The sequence below is a fragment of the Lissotriton helveticus genome, chromosome 8 (assembly GCF_964261635.1).
Source record: "Lissotriton helveticus chromosome 8, aLisHel1.1, whole genome shotgun sequence".
Classification (NCBI taxonomy): domain Eukaryota; kingdom Metazoa; phylum Chordata; class Amphibia; order Caudata; family Salamandridae; genus Lissotriton; species Lissotriton helveticus.
This window is the reverse complement of record NC_136069.1, coordinates 1239015914-1239035295: the sequence shown is the minus strand read 5'-3', so window position 1 is coordinate 1239035295 and position 19382 is coordinate 1239015914. Positions and strand designations below refer to the sequence as shown.

The 19382-nt window shown below is 44.0% G+C and overlaps 1 protein-coding gene across 1 annotated transcript in view; it reads right to left on the bottom strand.

Moving 5' to 3' along the window:
* The window catches only part of RGN (regucalcin), a 137230-nt gene extending 121694 nt beyond the window's left edge, over positions 1-15536 (bottom strand). Inside the window, exon 1 of the mRNA XM_078658217.1 lies at positions 15454-15536. The gene's annotated coding sequence lies outside the window, so the exon portion shown is untranslated. The remainder of the gene's footprint in view (positions 1-15453) is intronic.
* Between the last annotated feature and the right edge of the window lie 3846 nt (positions 15537-19382).

The following is a 19382-nucleotide window of genomic DNA, read 5'->3' as shown; positions in this document are numbered from 1 at the left end:
TTTAGCGGCGGTAGCGCGAGCAGCGCTGAAAAGCAGCACAAACAGCCCCATGCATTGCACAAGAGAGCGCGGCCATTTGAATTGATTTTGCTGCCCTTCGAGGAAAATCTACTTGAGCACCATCAAATATGCTCAAATGGCAGGCCTCTGAATATCGCGCTATGAGATGCCAAATCACACTTGCATATTTTGGAGTCTTGCAGGAGAAAAATCCCAACACGCGACAACTAGCGGAATTTCGCGTTAAAGTGTAACGCGGAGTGCAAGCGGAACTGAATATTTTGCCCACCCGTTCATGCATGCCAATAGACCCGATTCTGTTGGGAGACTCGATTTTTAAGCCAAAAATGGCCTCATTTTGTCTGTCTCCTGGCTCAAATTGCCTCTGCTTCGATAGAAGTCAATGTGGGAAAATAAACTCCCACTATTTTTTTCCAAAATCTCCCACTTTCTTGTTCTAAAATGTTAGCATTTATCATTATGCATGACGTTGATGGCCAGCCTAGCCGATTTATTTCTTTTTGCTTTCTTAACAAATGTCAGGTATGTATCATGTAAATCTACAACTGAAGAGCCCATCTTGAAACGAATTTTCAGAACAACCCCTGCATGGAATCAAACTAAGGAAAATGTAAAACACTTACTTCTTGGTTGGTACTCTGCTTGCAGATTAGGTTGCTGTCTCTGATATGCACTGCCTCTTTAAATACGGTCGGTCACATGACGTTCTCTCGCTGCGGAACCTGTTTATTTAATGTTCGTGACCCCTTTTCAACTGTTTGTTATTGCTATTCCGGTTTTCTGTATAACCTTTTAACTTTATTTACGCTGCGTGTAGTTCGAGCTGCCAAGTAATGACTTATAAGGAGGTTTTTCCATTTGGGCGGTGAGGCGTTGCCCCACTAATAATTATCAGGCAATTTATTCGAGCGGTGCGTTAATAAAAGTTTTATAAATTAACGCGCCGCTCGAATAAATTACCCGAAAAAAACCCATTAAAATGTAGGCTCCTTATCCGGCACTACTTTGAGCTCGAGCTTAAATGGTGTGCAACCCATCCACCTCAACCTTGCAAACCGATTTCAAAACAAAAATATTTAAAATCATTACTTCAAACTGATGATTGCCAAAGAGGCCTGATATATTCAGTACAACCACCTAACAGGGAGTGCTTAATTTGTGCTGGTGGTTGCAAGTGGTTGGTACCGGCATTTTTAGGAGTACAGACTAGCTTTTCATTATCGGACATTGAATCTAGAGCAAGAGTGAGACAAACAGAAATTGGAGTAAGAAGGAGAAAGATAATCAAGGAAAACAATTAAAAGGATTAGAGCAGGACAGACAAAGATCCTGCTCGAATGAGTTAAAACAAACACACTTGCAGTGCAGGGTGTTGGAAGAAAGAGGCATGAGGTATAATTTAAAGGAGGTAGCCTTGATATACTCAAACCCTGGGATGGGCTTCTAAGAGCATCTTGGAACCTAGCACTTATTTTTTTTATTATTATATTATTTTTTAAATAATTATGCACTGACTAAACGCTTATCTAAAAAAGCTCGTTTGGGACAGGTTTTCTTTAAATGGAGGAGAGTTGGCTTTAGCACAATCCCCATTTTAAAATATGTAATGTACTCCGGCCTTGAAGAAAGTAAGCTAGTTCTCTTCAGTGCCTTTAAGATGTTTTTTGTGGTTGTGAACTCAAGGGAGTACAGAACAGTCATGCTGCTGCTACAGTCATTTGCCAACTATATCAAGCAATTTTGCAAATATTATGGGAATAGGCACAGCCTCTTAGAATACGGTGTTTTTCCTGTCTAGTTCCACAGCAGTAGTTGTTTACTATGAAGATTTCAGAAATATGGCCAGGCAGAAGTAGATAAGGCAAAGTCAAGTGCCTCATTGCCTCTTAATTTATCTGTCTAAAGGAAAGGAGAACCATCCGCGTGTCACCGAAGTGGACAGTGCTTTTGCGTATGTTTTGCATGGATAAGCTGTTCCCAAGGGTGTGTACTCTGAATATCGAAACCAGAATATTGATGACAAAGAATACGAAGCACAAAATATCAAATCCAAAATATCGACAGGCAAGCAAATATAGATTTTTTATACTGAGCTCCACATATATGTACATACACAAGCTTCGAAGATGTTGAGTTGGGAATGGTAGATCTATACTTCCCTATTTGCACTTACCTTTCAATATCTTGTCCCTCAATATTCTGTCCTCAATATTCTTGTACCACGATGTTCTGGGGGGGGTCAAGATTTAGTAGCACAACCCCCACCATCCAAGCAGTGGCATTTGAATTGAATACATTGAAAGCAGAAGAGGAGAGTCACTCGTTCAGCTCTATGGAGTAGATTTTCAAACCGAGCAAGTACGCTGAACAATTCGGACAGCCTTTACAATTCATTTTGCCCGGATCGAAAACTGTCGGAGAGACAAGCTGATGTTTTGGAAACTGTTCACATTTGTAAAAACCCGGTTACGGCTCATATCGGATGGATAATCACACCTAAATTCTGAGAACCTATTCCATAAGATAGGTGCAACTCATATGACTGTAACTTGTCTTCTTAGATATTTTAGGGGCATGCATCATTTTCTCAAAAACAATTTGGAGAGGTGAGTGATAATCACTTGTGGTACTCCATGAAAGTACTACAATATTCCATGAGTAACCATTCAGAACGTCTAGATTTAAAGTAAATTTATGTGACCATCTTGCTTCAAAATTCAATATTCGTTCCCCTTTTTTAAGTCTCGGCTAGAAATACGCTTTGCGCGTTCTCGCCAGAGAACTATAGCTGACGGCTCAGCCGGCAACGAGTGGAAAGTGGAGACAAGAGCTGGCCACGCGCAGCACTTTGCAATAGGATAACATTGCGCGCGTGAACTTCTGCTGTTTTCAGCATGGCAGAAAGAATCGGATCGCGTCGCGCGCCTCGGGAAGAGTTCACGTGACTGACTTTGGAATGCATGGGGAGTCTGCAGAGGGGCGCGCGGCGCTGATAAACAGGCAGGCTTTCTTTCAGGAAGCAGCGGTATTTGACTTGTTGCCTCATGTAACTTAACGTTGGCTTTTTAAATTTGTGAACTTGTAATGTTTCTCCTTCATGTATCAGTTCTGTTCCTACTGTGAAGCGCCCTGACACATTCGGGTAAAGTCCGCGCTATATAAAAACACATAAAATAAATAAATAAAAAATGTTTGGCACGGGTCTGAAGGGGCGGGTGTAGCGAAGGAGAGGATCGGACCCAGCTCTTCCCCCGGAGGTGGAGACAAGCGCTACAGGGGCGCTCAGAAGCGGCGCGCTCACTGCTCGTAGGCGTGTAAGATGTACCGGCTGGAAACTGAGGAGGAGACACGTAGAATACCCGTCTGTGGAAGTGTGTGACAGACCGCGAGGCGCTGCATGCATCGTAGAATGTGTGACCGGAAGCGGCGTTAGCTGGTGACGTAGCTGCACCGCCAGACCTCATACTTTCCCATTTCGGAGCATTGCGTTGCAACGTTAATTAAAATATACATTCTTGTCCAGAGGTCTCAAATTCCACTCTTGTGGAATATAGCAACAAGGCAGCAGTTAAACTTAGGGGTACAGCTCCCCTCAGCCCATTGCTTGTAGCACTGAACCCCACAACCTCTTAGAGGGGTGTTCACACCAGCACATGAACACACCCCCTGCCTTTCTGGTCTCTTCCAGGGGTGCATCCCCGCTGCGTGAGCGCTCTTTACAGGACGGAAACATATCAGCTCAGACCAGGCATAAAAAGGCCGAACACAAGAATGCCAACCCTTCCCGCCAGTCCCCGGGATGTCCCTCATCCATTTCGAACGTCCCCACCTATGCATGCCCTCCCTATACATTCATCTATGCCATGCAGCCCGCACTGATCCCCGCTGAATGAACACACGCACCACATACATACATCCACCCCTGACGTGCCCAACCCCATCACACAGCCACAGCTCGACCCCACCACACACAGCCACAGCCCCCTCATCTGGAATGGCGTTAACTTTTCACCTCCCCCCCCGATCCCCCACCCTCCTTCCATCCCCCCCACGCCAGCATCAGACTGGCCTTCGTAGTGTCTTGGGTTATACCAGCGTGGGGCACTATACACTTCTTGAGAACTGTGTTCTGCTGTACAGCGCATAGACACACGTAGTGCCCCACCACAGGTACCAACAACCAGGAAAACAAGCATTTGCAATGCAATAGGTCTCGCATTATTAAAGTTTGAGCTATTGGCATTGCTAAATAATGCAACACCAATAGCTCAAACTTTAATAATGCGAAGAAGCAGCGGTATTTGATTTGTTTCTTTTCTTTACTAGCTCCTATCTAATTTCTTTCTCAAATAATACGTTTCCATTAAGAAGCCATAAAAGCAAGCCAGCAGCATCCATACTAGTATCTACATTACTCCGCAATAATATTAAAACCCCTTAAATATACAATTACCAGTTCATTTAAAATTAGCCATGCTATTTAATAAAATGCTACGCTAACATTGTTTTACAACATATTTGCCTGCTTGTATTCCTGAACTCAAAAACATCTATTCTACCTTCCTAGGACCGTTAATCAAACCAGACAATTCGCTTTTCCAGGCTCCTTTTATCTGCAATTTACGATTTTCACAGGCTCTTTAATGACTCATGTTCACGTGTTTTATTAGTCCTAAAAGATAAGATAGCTATCTTCTGTTCGTGCTCCTCTACTTAAACTCAGGAAGAAAAGCATTTCCAAACTTCATTCCCATTCCAAACGGAGCTGTTGCTATACATTGTAGGAGCCCGACGCATCGCTATCTACTGTGCTTCTCTGCTTAAACTCAGGAAGAAAAGCATTTCCAAACTTCCTTCCCATTCCAAACGGAGCTGTTGCTATACATTGTAGGAGCCCGACGCATCGCTATCTACTGCGCCTTAGGAGTCTCAAGACGAGAGCGGCATGTCCTGTGCCCTGCCCCAGCACAGTCTGTGTGTGTGTTTGTGTGTATGTGATGTGAGTGTGCGTTCGTATGGGTGTGTGAGAGCACGAGACATTATGTGTCTGTGTGCATACCCAGAAGCGCACACTGCACCAGTGCACGCGCCTCTCCTTTTATTTAAAAGGATTCCCAGCTCGAGACGCACAAACACACAAACGCACACACACACACACAACCACACACACAACTACACAACACCACACACACAGCCACACACACACACAACCACACACAGCCACAACCACACACAGCCACACCCACACAACCACACACATACAACCACACACACACAACCACATCTACACACAAAACCACACATACAACCACACACACAACCACACCGTCAGTGCACACTTTCACCAGGCACAGACACAATCAGTTGTCAGTGCACGCTTTCACCGGGCACAAACACCACCAGCCGTCAGTGCACGCTTTTACCAGGGCCAAACACCACCAGCCGTCAGTGCACGCTTCCACTAGGCACACACCACCAGACATCAGTGCATGCTGTCACCAGGCACACACACACCACCAGATGTCAGTGCACACTTTCATCAGACACACACCAACAGCCGTCACTGCAGGCTTTCACCAGGCACACACACCACCAGCCGTCAGTGCACGCTTCCGCCAGGCACACACACCACCAGCAAGCAGTGCACACTTCCACCAGGCACACACACCACCACCATCAGTGCAGAATTTCTACAGGCACACACACTACCAGCCATCAGTGCACACATCAATTGTTAACGCATCCACAATTAACTATTGTAGCAATCGCAGTATGGCGCACTTAACTTTTAAACATATTCATCTAAAGAGCAGCATGCCACCATTGCTACAAAAATAAATACTCATTTTTTTGGCCTACAATTTATAGACTTTTGTTGCAGTTGGTGTTGCAATATTTAGCAATGCCAATAGCTCAAACTTAATTAACCCGAGACCTATTGCATTGTAAATGCTTGTTTCTTTGGGTGGGGAGGAAGTTCCTCTTGAATGGCCCTAAAAGGGGTCGGGCTTCCTCTTACCCACGTGCAGGGGTAGGTGTTAATGTACCACCACTTTCAAATATCACCAGCCGTCACTGTAGCTTTCCAAGAAATATTATAATGAAGTCTCATATAACTTAAATTTGCGTAATCTATGGCTGAGTTAATCATTTCTCCTACGAATGAGTTATTATATAACTCTGTGTCCCCACAGACACCACATTCCAGTCCTGGGAATTTCTTTCACAAGCCACTGCAATATGCTATGTTAGGAATCTTATTTATATGTCCATCACATTTTAGATATTTATAAAGTTGCATAAGAAAAATAAAGCTTTTTTATAATCAATTAAAATTAGTTGAGACCATTCTAAATTACTTTAAAAGCAGTTTCCTCTTGTACTAAGCTTTCAAATTTATATTTGGAAAGGAGAATAATACTATCTTAGGTTGAAACCATATGTTGTTTTTCACCAAACTTCACATATAAGTATTGGCCATTTCTGTAAAATGCTGGCCAGGCGGTAAATCTATTCAGAGGGGATGAACAGAAGAGCTACTTTGAAATTAAAGACCCTCACTTGGTGGAAGTTTGACATTACTACTATTACTCCTGTTAGTTGAGGCAAACCTTCAACAATGGGGGACCACACAGACCTTCAGCAAGCCCTGGATGTCACACTGAAGGGATGTGGCAGGGCATTAGAACCATGCATAGACTAGTCACTGCCCTGGACACTGGACACTGCTTCTGATTAGGAAGAGGCGAGATAGGGACTGGACACTTATACTTGGGGCACGGCTACTGTGGGAGGTGAGCCAGTGGGGACCCGATTGTGGAATAAAGAATCACCTCTACATACCTGCCTGTCTCCGTGTATTGCTTCCTGGGCCAGGGAACGGGGACACGACATCTGGTGATGAGTGTGTAAGTACCCTGCACTGCAATTATCACTCCCATTAAGCGCCCACCTGCATGGCCCATACTCTGGCTGAAAGGTGCAGCCACAGCAAGAAACACAGCCACAGTACAGCACTAGCCTACCCACTACATTCGGCCTCCACGGCCGAGAAAGAGAGCCATAGCATGGGTGAGGTCGCCTACATTTCCAGCGTGAACCCGAGATTGCCCTAGAAGCCAGGGACGCGGTACAAAAGGGGGTGGTGATGGACGGAGCATTTGAATCAATCAAACACTCACAACCAGTCAAAAGATCTGGGTTTAATCCATCACCGTTCTTTAGCCCACTCTGCCACCCCAGTTCAGACATGGCTATATGCAAATCAGTCTGAACCTGTGCCTCATGGGAACAGTCCAGCCCGAACTGCCAAGCCATGTCTTCCCTGGACCGGAAACAAGCTTCCGAGGACCGGTTCCTGGCATTCCAGCCGTCTTCAGCCCGGCTTGCTTGAATCCAGTGGCAAAGTGAGCAAGGGACTCACGTCTGAGCATACCCTGCCACACTTATGGTGGCCAAAAGCGGTACAAAAGGGGGTGGTGATGGACGGAGCATCTGAATCAATCAAACACTCACACCCAGTCAAAAGATTTGGGTTTAATCCATCACCGTTCTTTAGCCCACTCTGCCACCCCAGTTCAGACATGGCTACATGCAAATAAATCTGACCCTGTGCCTCATGGGAACAGTCCAGCCCGAACTGCCAAGCCATGTCTTTCCTGGGCCGAAACAAGCTTCCGAGGACCGGTTCTGGCATTCCAGCCGTCTTCAGCCCGGCTTGCTTGAATCCAGTGGCAAAGTGAGCAAGGGACTCACGTCTGAGCATACCCTGCTACACTTATGGCGGCCAAAAGCTGTACAAAAGGGGGCGGTGATGGACGGAGCATCTGAATCAATCAAACACTCACACCCAGTCAAAAGATCTGGGTTTAATCCATCACCGTTCTTTAGCCCACTCTGCCACCCCAGTTCAGACACTGCTATATGCAAATCAGTCTGACCCTGTGCCTCATGGGAACAGTCCAGCCCGAACTGCCAAGCCATGTCTTCCCTAGACCGGAAACAAGCTTCCGAGGACCGGTTTCTGGCATTCCAGCCGTCTTCAGCCCGGCTTGCTTGAATCCAGTGGCAAAGTGAGCAAGGGACTCACGTCTGAGCATACCCTGCCACACTTATGGCGGCCAAAAGGGAGGCTGACCCAGACGACTGGAAAAGATTGCAACATCTTCCAGGGCGCCCATCTTCAAGTCAGGCAATGCATCTACCTAATAGCATGGGAGCAACCATAGTGGAGTCAGGCAAGTTGAGGGCTCCATACGTATCAGCAGAAGCTACCATTTTGAAGTCAGTCGGGTGCCCATTCAAGCATATGAGGGCCACCATTTCAAGGTCAGGCCACACTGCAGAACAGAGGCATACGACCAAAACAAAAGACAAACACTCCACAACAGCTCAGAACGTGTGACAAAGTAGGTGCAAACAGACTTCTGGTGCCAAGACTGACGACAACAAAGACATCCCTAGCTCTGTCTTTCAACGTCCTCTGCCTTTTGACCCCTCAGACTCTCAAACGAAAGGCGCTCAGTGGGAAAAGTGGATTCAGCGTTTCAAACACTATCTGTGAGCTACATGCAAAAATCACTCAGATGAGCAGGTCGGAGTTCTGTTCCTCAGTCTTATAGGGGATGAAGTAGAGGACTTGCTTGTAACTATCCCGCCTGAATTGTTTACCACCTACAAAGATCTAGTCAAAAATCTTATTGACAGTTTCGACCCTCAGCGGAACGTTGATTATGAACGGTACACATTCAACATGGCGTGCCTAAATGAGTATGAATTCCTGGACGATTTTGTGACTTGGTTGCACAAACTTGTAACCTATAGCGAGTTTCACAAATTCAACAATGAGGAAGAAATTAGGCTGTGTATAGGCTGTCCGGTTTTAGGTTTAAACCTAAAATAACTGATAAAACACCACTAAAAGAGAAATAGCCCTCACCAGTGAAAACATATAAACACTGAAAAAAAACCTGCACAGCCACAAACTAAATGCCAATTGAAAGAAAGAAAAAGGATAGTTAAAGCGTCAATTTTTTCTTCCTGAAGTAGCCAATACAATGTAACTGCTATAAAAGCTAGCAGCAAGAAAGACTGGGCTAACATTTATCTGCTTGAGTTTTGTTGTTTAGGGATGTCTCTAAAATATTGTTCTTCCTTTTTCTTTTTTCAGTTTTGTGGTCTTTGGTCTAAAGATACAGGGTTTAGAATCATGTTATAGGTCCTGTTTAATTATTTTATAAATTGTAGAAAATCAGGAAATATCAAAATCATATTTTGTTTCATTCGTTCACTGATAGGTAAAATGAGTGGGAATTTTTCCCAATATGTGTCATCATATTTACCCACAGAGAATGGATAAAACTCTTGATACATCAGCCCCCAGCTTCTAGTGAGTGAGTATTGATAGTAGGTGAATTGCCAACACCTCAAGCCTTAAACATTAAGTGCAAGGTACAGTGACAGGTATATTTGAAAAGAGTGCTATCACCAAGCATCTGGGATAGTGGTCAAAACATGACACCAGACTTTTGGAAAACATGGAATGCAGTGTCACTTGGAATGCTCTGCAAAAAGGTTCTTTCCAAGTTCAACAAAGATTGGAGTGATATTGTTTATATTTGCAGTGATTCAGCTACGTATATGAAAATGTTGTGTGATGACCTGTTAAAATCGATACCGGAGATGAAATTCTTCCCTGTAAGGGATCCTTGCCACTTGTTAGATCGTATGCTGCAAGCATCTTTACAATCTTCAGAGGTAATGAAAAATGCTATTGACTTTTTAGTTCATTCTGGTGCACTGTTTGGCTATCCACAGCAACTAAAATGAAAATATTTCTCATTTTGTGCTTTGTGTAGCATCAAAGAAAGAGTCATCCCAACTGTGTCACTTAGATGATGGTTTGCAGTCCACGGAGCGATAAATGCTTTATTATCCATGTGGCGACTGTTTACAGAATCTTTGCTGAGTGATGATGGCAAAGGCAAGAAAAGTGAGGATTTTTGGTCGCATATTGATAGTGGTATGAAAAAAAGTACACTCTACTGCATTCTTAGATTTTTACAGGAAAACATAACTGCTGTAGTGGGCATAATAAAAAAACTAGAGTCCGAAAATACCCTTGTTTGCCAAGTGTTCAGCATAATTGGTGTAGATGTGAAACATCTCCTTCAGAGTAGGTTGGGAAACACCTTTAGTGACTCTGGCACTGCAACATGTTAGAGTGCTTGCCACTTGTTAAGCAAAGCAATGTTGAAGAGCAGTTCAGGAACTTTTATTTTACAATGTATGAGAAATGGTTTGCAATGATTCATAGAAATGTTCCTTCACCAACCATGGCATTTGAAGTCAATAAAACCTCACTGTGGTACAAGTTCTAGATCCCTTCGGTAAAGGGGAATTTACTCTGTAGTTTCAAAAATGCTGCTTCATTTTCGAGTGCTTCAATAACTCTGAGGGCATAAGGGCAAATATCAATGCAAATGTTGCAGAACATTCCCTGAGAATCGCAATTTTCAAGTGCACCAGTATTGGCATGGAAAGCTATGTCAATGGACAGAGTTAAGAAATTGTGTACTGGTTGTTTTGGCATTGCCCGTCTCAAGTGCCAATGCTGCGAGGGCCATTACACAGAAAAAAGTTTACATGGGAAGCAAAGAGTGAGCACACTTGGCCAAAGATTCACTGAAGAAATATTGTATGGTGTACTACAATATGTTAAATTTCCAAGAATGTATTTGGACCTCATATACACTATACGTACACTGTCTATATACCATGCACTATCAGTGCATAAAGCAAGCAATAATAAAAGCAAAACATTCCATAAACACTGGAAAAACACTGTTTCTGTTGTTTTTAATGGTGCGAAAATGTGTAACTACTGATAACCACTGTTATTTAAAGGTTTTGAAATAACTTGAAAACATTGAAAAAATCCCAACAGAATTTACCAAAAATAAAAACTAAAAACAGGAAAGACTAGCTGTGTATTATTGAAGGTTGTCACTCAACTGGGTTTCGAAAAAACATTCTATAAGAGACATAGAGGCTGGACAAAATACTGACCATGGCATGGTCAGAGACCAGGGCCACGGCGCACACCATCAACATGGAAAGTGGGAGAACGTGAACCCTGAAACAAGACACAACAAGCAGGCAAAGGCATCACCTCGAGAAAAATCAGAGTAAACATGCTATTGCTGCGGACTGGCATAGTCCCACGTTGGCACCTGCCCAGCTCTGGGACAGACATGTGGCAAGAGCAACAGGAACAATCATTTTGCGAATGTCTGCATGGGTGGGCACATCCAGTCAAAAGTGGGTCGGCTTGACATGCCGAGAACAACATTGAGTCCCAATGCAAGGCACATGGAAGCATGCAACATCAGCTCCTCCGCTTGTTCTAATTGTACTTTGGTACAAGAGTCTGGTGAACACCTATACCTCATGACAGACATGGCGGCATCAGATAGGCACTCAGAGCATATCCAGCTAGTTGACAAAAAAGAAATGCAGAAGACGCCACGGAGGATCTCAGGGTAGGAAGTCATGCAGTGCGTTTTGTGCTTGACAGTGGAGCCACGTGTAACAATATGTGTGCGTCGGAGTACAACAGGATGGAAAGCAAGCCCCCATTATTGCCCTACAATGTAGAAGTTTTCAAAAGCCTGGTGACTAATTTAGGAAAATGTATGGAGCTTCTCACATACAAAGATACGTCTGTCACATCCTACGAGTAGACATTCCAGCACCAAGCTTGCTCAATAATGTCATGGCACCACTCATGGGCCTCCTGGCCATGACATATCATTTATCTGAACATCACAGTATCTTGAAAGAATACCCAGTACTCTTCAGAGGGCTTGGAAAGCTGAAAGACAAGTAAGTCAACCTTCACATCATCTAAGCCATAAAACCTGTGGTTCAGAATCCCTGTCAAGTTCAACCGCAAGTGGAGGAAGAACTCAAGTGCCTACTAGCACAAGACAGCATTACAAACGCCTAAGCTTCGGGGTGTCATCTGCGGCTGAGATATTTCAAGAAATGGTGCAGAGAGTGATAAGGCTCATAAAGAACTGCCTAAACTACAGCAACGACATTCTAGTGTTTGGTCACACAAATGAAAAGCACGACAAGGCTCTAAGGGATGTATGCAGTCAGCTGGAGAAAGCTGGACTAACACTAAATGAAGACAAAACAGACCAGTTCCATGGCTAAAGAATAGCTCAATTTTCTGCTGGGACAAAACATTCCAACTCAGATTACGATGGAAGAACTGACACAAGAAACAAAGAACGATGTCACGCTGGAAGCTGTGAAAAACATCACAAGGCAACAGAGGTGGAGACACACAAACAACAACAGCCAAGTCAAGGCGAAGGGGTAAAAAGTGAAGAAATACTTGCATTCAAAAACATGGAGGAAGAACTGCCCGAAACAGAGCGAGAGATATTCCTTTGAGGCACCCGGATAGTCATACGACAGATTCCTCACCAGCAAGTGGTCAGCCTAGCATATGAAAACAACAGAGGAATGGTGGCAAGAAAAATGCTGAGGGAAAATGTGTGTTTCCCAGGCCTTGACCACCTGGTGGAGGTCATGATCATGAACTGTCATCTCTGTCAGATCACAGGGAGGCCATCCAAGCCAGAACAATTAGGTAAGTCTGACCTCACTGAGGCGGAGTGGTCTACACTGGCAGAGGACTTCTAAGGGCCACTGGACACTGGGGGATACCTACTAGTCATGATTGAGGAGTACTCTCGTTTCTCCATAGTACACCAAGTGTCATCCAAATCAGCAGCAGCCAAAACTACCCTACCTAGATGAGATATTTGCAGCCTGGGGTGCTCTTCTCCTTCTCAAGACGGACAATGAACTCCCTTTTTCAGGAGAAGAATTTCGCAGGTTCATGAGCTACCTAGGTGTACACCATAGGAAAACAACACCACTATGGCCACAAGCCAATTGAATGGTGGAGTGGTTTATGGCCACATCAAATGGCAGTCCAATGAGCCAAGCTGACGCAGATTTCATTTGGTCAAGCTCTGTGCCAAGTACTGCGAGACTATCGCAATACCCCACACAGCTCCACGGGAAGTTGCCCATCGGAGCTAGAACTAAGAAGAAAGAGCAGAACTCGTTGGCCTAGATGGAGGACAAGGCCCATCGGGCATGGCATCATTGCCGCGCCTGACCAGGAGGACAAGGTAAAGATGAGAAGGCAGGCCGACACACGATGTCACGCAACCAACTCCAAGCCGAAGTACAGTGACTTGGTCCTCGTGCGCTAACGTTAGACATGAAAGTCAGACAGTCCTTTCTCCAGCCAGCCACTGAAGGTAACAGATGTCAAAGGGACAATGATCACAGCAGTGGCAGGACCTTATTCCATCACCCGGAATAGCTCCGACTTCAAAGCGTTTCAGTTGTCAGATGATGATGAAGGAGAAGAGAGCACGGACACTTAAACACGAACCCTAAGAGCGAAAGAGTTAGCTCCTCCCAATGGGGACGGATCCCTTTGTAAAGAGGCAGAAAGGAGGGGAGCCCAGTGGCAGGCACCACCTGGGCTAGGAAGAGCCTGCACCCAACGAGAGTGACTCGGATGCCCAAACGATTCATTGAAGAACTGTGATGCATTGTTACAAGGCATAGCTGTCTTTGGTATCAGCCATTGTGTCTCTCTCTCTTTTTCTCTCCCTTATTTTCTTTCTCTTTTTTTCTACTCTTTCTTTCTTTGTCTCTCACTCCCAATCCAAGGGTAATGTGTTTATTTTGTTAACATAGAGGAGAGATATCGCAGTGACAAGCTGTGGCATGGTATTAGGACCATGCATACACTGGCCACTGTCCTGGACACTGGACACCTCTTCCGGTTAGGAAGGGGCAAGGCAGAACTGGACACATACTTGGGGCATGGACTCAATGGGACATGAGCCTGTGGGCATCCGACTGCGGAATAAAGAATCACCTCTACCTGCCTGTCTACGTGCATTGTTTCCTGGGCCGGGGAACAGGGACACAACAATAGGGGCCAATGATTGCTGCAAAATTAGTGATGTTCTCTTATGATCATCTGGTGTTACATTTAAAAACTACACCTGTTACTGTGAACATGATAGTCAAGTGTATCCATCTCACTACCCATAAGAACAGTATCCAGTACATGGCCTTTAAAAGACAAATAATTGCTATCATGTGTATTAGTCTGATTATTTCAAGAGATGCAAGCAAAGAAGATTACAACACCCAGATTGGATTAGGTTTTCACATGAAAGCTTTAGTGTCTGCGTTGAAATGCCCATACCTTTTAGGGGTGGGTGGAACTCGCGGAGTTTCACTTTTCAGCATTACGGAGAGTTACAGAAAAACTCTACGAGATTCCACAGAGTACCATCAACAGGCGGAAAATAAGCAACTCGTGCTGCTCATGTTGCAATTTAGCGGCGGTAGCGCGAGCAGCGCTGAAAATCAGCACAAACAGTCCCATGCATTGCACAAGAGAGCGCGACCATTTGAGTTGATTTTGCTGCCGCTCGAGGAAAATCTACTTGAGCACCAACAAATATGCTCAAATGGCAGGCCTCTGACCGCGACCGTTCGCAAACGCAAGCATTAGAATTTCGCGCTATGGGATGCCAAATCTCACTTGCATATTTTGGAGTCTTGCAGGAGATAAATCCCAACACGTGACAATTGGCGGAATTTCGCGTTAAAGAGTAACACGGAGAGCCAGCGGAACCGAATATTTTGCCCACCCGTTCATGCATGCCAATAGACCCGATTATGTTGGGAAACTCGATTTTTTAAGCCAAAAATTGCCTCATTTTGTGTATCTCCTTACTGAAATTGCCTCTGACTCGATAGAAGTCAATGTGGGAAAATAAATTCCCACTATTTTTTTCCAAAATCTCCCACTTTCTTGTTAAAAAATGTTAGCATTTATGTATCCCGTTGATGGCCAGCCTAGCCGATTTTTGTTTATGCTTTCTCAAAACAAAATGGCAGGTATGTATCATGTAAATCTACGGCTGAAGAGCCCATCTTGAAACGAATTTCCAGAACAACCCCTGCATGGAATCAAAGGCTAAGGAAAAAGTAAAACACATACTTCTTAGTTGGTACGCTTCTTGCAGATTAGGTTGCTGTCTCTGATATGCACTGCCTCTTTAAATACTGTCGGTCACATGACCTTCTCTCGCTGCGGGACCTGTTTATTTAATATTCGTGTTCCCCTTTTCAACTGTTTGTTATTGCTATTCCGGTTTTCTGTATAACCTTTTAACTTCATTTACGCTGCGTGCAGTTCGAGCTGCAAGTAATGACTTATAAGTTATGACACTAAAGTGATTTTCTAAAACACCTGCAGCTCAGCAGACTGTCCCTCTTCGTACTTTCACTTTTGTTTTGTTTCTTTTCCGTACTTACCACGTTGAGGCTGGCATGGATGGCGCAGAAGATTTGAAGACTTTTGATTCCGTGGGACGGTTATCCAAAGAAGGGGGGGGGGGGGCGGAAAAGAATGTTAGCAAATTCCACCGGACTGCAACTTGTCATGTGCCTTCTTAACAGGAAACGGACAATTAACTCTTAACAGCCCAGCACTATTTTCGCCCACTGGTTTCAGAGCAAGGTTCTAAGATGGGAACATGTTATGAATCTATATATAGATGTCAAGGTAAAATAGCAACGTGGCTCCAGAACTTGGGAAATTTGCAATCAGCCTTTACTCAAAGCAAGTTGCATTTCGGGACTTCTAGATGTAGCTTTTAACATTGTACCTGTGGATTAAAACACCTAGCATGCAGAATACTGTTTGCTGGGAAAAAAGCAATGAATGTTTAAATGCAGGACACAAATGATTCTACTTCTTGTTAATTCGATCGCAACCTTATTGGCCTTCTATACATTGATCTGGTGAATGTTGAAACCCCTAGGACTTGATCCCCTTCGCATCTGAACTTTAAAAACCTCTTCATAATTAGGCCAATAAGAAAGTCTAAGGAATAGTTTCCTTTCTGTCCCAGCAAAGAATGAAGTTTGGTGGATTTTTATGAAAACACAGAAGGAGATACAATAGGGACATTGCCAATTCCCAGGTAAAATTAGAATTAATTTTGTTAAACAGTAAAACTAGAGTGAAATGCAAACTCGAGTTGCCAAAAACTGAAAGCATATATCCTCTATCAACGTTCGACCCAAAAGAAACACTCAAAAGAGGTAAATAATGCATTTTGTTCTTTTTTCCAACATGTCCCCACCGGCTGAGGTGTCTGTCTTGTTGTTTTTCAATATGGGAATTTGCATTTCTGTTTTGAAATGCTTTAGTACACCAGAGTGGAGGCTTCAGGGCTAACGAGGTCTTTGAGTCAACAAGCTTCTGAGATTTGAATGCCTGGAGAGCTGCTAGTTTTTCATTGGAAATATATCCAAATGTTGTTCTCTCACTTCAGGCGATTAGGCAAATGCCTGAGCTCCTCATCCCAGTGGCATATTATTGCACACTTGCCTGCTATCTGGACCTGCTTGGTCCATCCTTCGAAGGTCTTGCTGGAAGAGGGATTGAAGATGAAAACGCTTGATGCATTGCAGGAGGTCATCCCCGGGACAGAGTGCTTGATAGGGATACTCCTGCATGGATTCATAGTTGGCATAAATGTTCTAGACTGGAAGAGGAGCAACAAGCTGAACATCAGCGATACAATCCTCATCAGCCTGGGCGTGGTCCGGTTATTCCTGCTTTCCACCAAGTTGGTGAAACATGCCATCAACCTGTCTCACCCTGATCCTGGTGCTGCTGAAACTATGGGAAGGGTTTTGTTAGCTGTAGATATGAGCCTGGGCTACATCTGTTTCTGGTTCACCACGTGGCTTTATGTGTTCTACTGTGTGAGGATTGCCAGCTTCACCCACCCGGTGTTCCTCTGGCTCAAGGAAAGGATCCCAAGGCTGATACCCCTTCTGATGGCATGCTCTGTGGCGATTTCACTGGCGTTGAGTCTACCAGTTCCGTGGTATTTCTATAACATCTGCTACTACAATAGCAGCGATGATACCAGAATCAGCGAGCCCAATTGGCAGGATCCCGGCAGTTTCTATGGGGACGGCTGCTATGATGAGGAAATGGTCTATGTCTACACAGTGGGGTATGCACTACCTTTCTTCATCTTCTGCATCTCGTCAAGTCTCTTGGTGGCATCCTTGGGCAGGCACACCTGGCAGATGGGGCAGAACAATGATGTCGGTTTGGGAAACTCTCACAAGGAGGCTCACTACCGGGCTGTTAAGAGTGTGCTGGCGTTCACCTTCATCTTCGCGGTCTATTTCATCATCCTCGTTTTCAAAGTCATCAACAGCATAGAAGCGCATAGTTGGTGGGAATGGATCTCCCCCATAGTGGAAGTGGCTTTCCCTTGTGCCCACTGTGTTATCCTGATCCTCAGTAACTCCAAGCTTAGAGCGGTGGCAAATGCCATACTGTGTTGTGTGAGCTGTAAGGCTAAGCAGAGTGCTTCCAGCAACAATTCGCAAATTTCCACCCAAAGGACAGCTGCACATTAATTAAATTCAAAATACTTTGATTAAATACCAACTACTGAATCATATAGAACAGCATATCTTACCCTTTGGTCCGTGCACACGTACGTGTTCACAAATCAAAGGGTCTGCGACTATTTAGAAAATTGGATAGCATTAGCAGCTATATAACTATATTTATATATATCTATATATCTTTTAAAGATAGATAGATAGATAGATAGATAGATAGATATAGATAGATAGCTAGATATATAGATAGATAGATTGATTTACAACCTGATCCAGAGTCCACGCTGGATACAGCATGTTCCACTTCTAACAGGCTAAGAATCTGCTGGGGGGGTCCCAAAAACACAACCAGCAGGGTCAAGACTCGCCACGTTCCCCGGCTAACACGAATGAAAGCACTTTAATTAAAACTCTAGATTTCCTCACTTTTGTACACTATGGACTGTAAATTAGGTAGAACGTTTACAGCGGCTCATAAAAATACTGTGCACAAGCACCGCCCATGAGCAGTGAATCTTAGCTTTCCAAACTTCAAGTGAGAGATATGTATCTATATATATATAAATATATTATTTACAACAAATTATTCGTGATAGGTGTTTGTCTCAGCTCTAAGGAGGTGGTGTGTGTCCACAGGTCAAGAAACCTGTAATGTATTTGGAAATGTTGAAGCTCAGTGACACACAATGACACGCTGACAGATGGGCTTTGATTGCAAGTGTCAATGTATTAACAGCAACATATCTGTTGTTGGTATTAAACTGACACTTGTAACTGAAACCTATATGTAAGCGTTTTTTAACATTTCTAAATATACCTCTGTAAATATATATATGGAAATGCAAATAAAAATTTTTGTACTGCTCTGTAAACGTGAATGAATTTGAAATTGAATGCTAAAAGTTACGTTGTATCCTTAGCTAGGTTTGTGGGGGCAGCAGAAGCCCACCAAACATAGGGGGATATTTACAAGGAAGTGGCAGAGCTTGGCGTTAGCCTCCCTGGCTTAACTCTGCGCTCCACCACTTCTGAAACACAGGGCTGCCTCGGATTTACAAGAATATGGCGCTGCCTTGCATTTCCCCCTGCGCCGGTGCTAATTTAGCTGCCTAGCGCTAATGCAGGCACCCTTGCACTACAGTGCAAGGGTGCCTGCGTTGAGGGGAATGATTGTTTATGTGCAGGAAGGTGTTCTATCAATTATCAATGGTGTTATGCTTTTTCTATATGTCCTGCACAATACAGCAAAAACTAGGAGAAATTAAACATTTCTCCTGGTTGCGCCAGGGTAAGACCAGGATTTCCCTGGTCTTAATTTTGGCCCAGCCCCATATTTACGCCGCACTTTTAAATCTATGGCAGCTTCAAAATCAATGGTTGTTGCGGAGGAACGCCCACCACAACATCCATTGCCTGCCCCTTTCACACTAAGTATAGGGTGAAGAGGTGCCTTATTCACAAGGCAGCGTTAAGCCATGTTAAGTGGCTTAATGCCGCCTTGTGAATAAGGCGAAGCCCCTATTGACACCACAAGTGAGAAAAGTGACATTGTGGTTGGCGATGGGGGCTTGTAAATATGCCCCATAGTCTAGTATGGAGGATTGAAGAATTGGTATTTGCAGATAAAAAGGGTGCATGCATTAAGTGCAAAGAAGACAAAGTGATATGCTAGAGTCCAGAATATAGCTTTGCCTTTAAGACTTTTAGTAATAAAACCACATTTTTGAAAGCTCCAGTGTTCCCATTCAAATCAATGTTTTGATATTTAGATCATTTTTGTGTGTGAATCAAATAAAGTAGTTTATAGT